Source organism: Lepisosteus oculatus, chromosome 14 (genome assembly GCF_040954835.1).
Source record: "Lepisosteus oculatus isolate fLepOcu1 chromosome 14, fLepOcu1.hap2, whole genome shotgun sequence".
Lineage (NCBI taxonomy): Eukaryota > Metazoa > Chordata > Actinopteri > Semionotiformes > Lepisosteidae > Lepisosteus > Lepisosteus oculatus.
The window spans coordinates 9,122,622-9,124,617 of NC_090709.1; positions in this window are offsets into that span (position 1 = coordinate 9,122,622).

The following is a 1,996-nucleotide window of genomic DNA, read 5'->3' on the forward strand; positions in this document are numbered from 1 at the left end:
GAAGATTCTGAAATATCTGATTACGAGATCAAGCCAGAAAAAAAAATGATGACAATTAGTAGGAAGAAAGATACAATGTATTGACAATGTAATATGCTTTAAAGGATTAAAAGGAAAATAAATACTTTATCTATGCAAACTAATTCAACTGAACTCCTCTAAACACTATAGCCTGAAGAATTGCCGAAGCACAATGTATCACTTTGGGTGACACTAAAGGAAGAGGAACACAACACTCAAAACCACAAACAACTTATTTTCAACAGCAAAAATATGCTTGAAAATATTTGACAAAAAAAAGAAACCTTACACGCATAGAAAACCAATATTTATCTGCTAGGGTAGAATGCAGCAGAGAACAGTAGGGCAGAAGGTTAGTGTAACTCTATAGTGCATCACAGAGGCTGGTCTCTTCCCCTCATTATGCAGGCTGACTTGTTCACAGTGAACTGTCCTCCAGCGATCCTCCTCGTCAGCTGCAATCACTGACATCAGACATGATGTTAATACTCTGACAGCACTTTGGCTGATTTGGTTAATGCGTTTTCCTATTAAACAGGAGATCTTGAGTTCAAATCCCAGTGGTGCCTCTCTTCCTGTCTTGTCTTATAGAATGTATCACTATGGATGATCACGTGCGGCTTGATTTTGTTAAATGCAAGTTTTCATTTTCTTTCTAGAACAACTTGCTTTTCATGAAATTCATACAGCTTGCGAAAGATGAAACACAGATCTTGCTTATCAGTGCAAAACAAATATTACAGGCCGGCAAGAATAAAGTCTTTTTTTTTTTACCAAACGCTTGCAAATGGAGAAAAGGGTTGCACGTGAGTCTCTGGGAGCTGTTAATTGAAAGGTTAGTGGTTCGAGCCCATTTCTCCTTATTCTACTTAATTGGATTCCTTAGTAAAACCTTAACCCACTTGATATTTGCAGGAAATGCAGTTGTTTTGTGTGTCAAACTACAACAAGTAAACAAGTGAGTACATTAGTCATTATCACTGGGAATGACCAGTCATGGCCAGCATTCAAGGGAATCATATTCAGCCATGGACTTTGACCTTCAAATGGCTGGCGGGAGAATTCATTTATACTCTCGTTGCAACCTTAGTTAAAATATTTAAAATTACAATACAGATTTGTTGGAGAACTTGAAAAGCAAAAAAGACACTTGGACAGCATGATTATGTTAGGACTGTACATTTGTATTTCAATACTTTTGTATATTTATCTTAATTTTAATATAGATGTAACCATAAATGCTGTTCTATATATATATAAAGATTGTTGTATTTTATAATATTTTAGCGGAGGGCACAAGGGGGTCTATTATACCTTGCGAAACATCCAAGACAACTATAATAGAGGCTCATATTTTTTTTAAAAAGTGCTTTAAAAGAAAACCAAAATTTGTATGATATCATCCCTTAATACCGACGTTCAGTTGAAGGATTTGAAGAAGCAACTCAGATAGGTGAGTATATTGATTTTGGACCCATGTTTGCATCTGAATAATCTTTCCTCCTGGAAAGAATTAAAAACAGGTCTGTTTTGAGTCTCATGATGAGTCTCTTCTGGATCTAAAAAAAACAGTGTAAATTTGTTTCCGATGTATTTTTCAATTTTATCAGATTTTTTCAGGTGAATGCAGTTGATACGTTCAAGTTTTTCTATGATGACAGGACCCACACTTAGGGCTCAGTACTGATAACACTGCTGATATTGATGGAGTAGAAATAAGTGATGTATTGGCAGCTTTATCTGAAACGAGAAGTCCTAGAACACCTACAAAAATGTTAGGGTTCAGAGGAAGAAATATTTTTCTACCTCACCCAATCCTATTGCATTAACGAGGCTGAAGTTGGCTGCTTATTCGCCAGCTTCTTATTCGCGTTTTTCGTTCCAGTGCTGCTGCTGTGATGTTATGCTGCCTTTCGCCTGTAGATGGCTCTCTATAGTCATTTTTAAAAATACTAATCCGAGTGGATTACTGCAC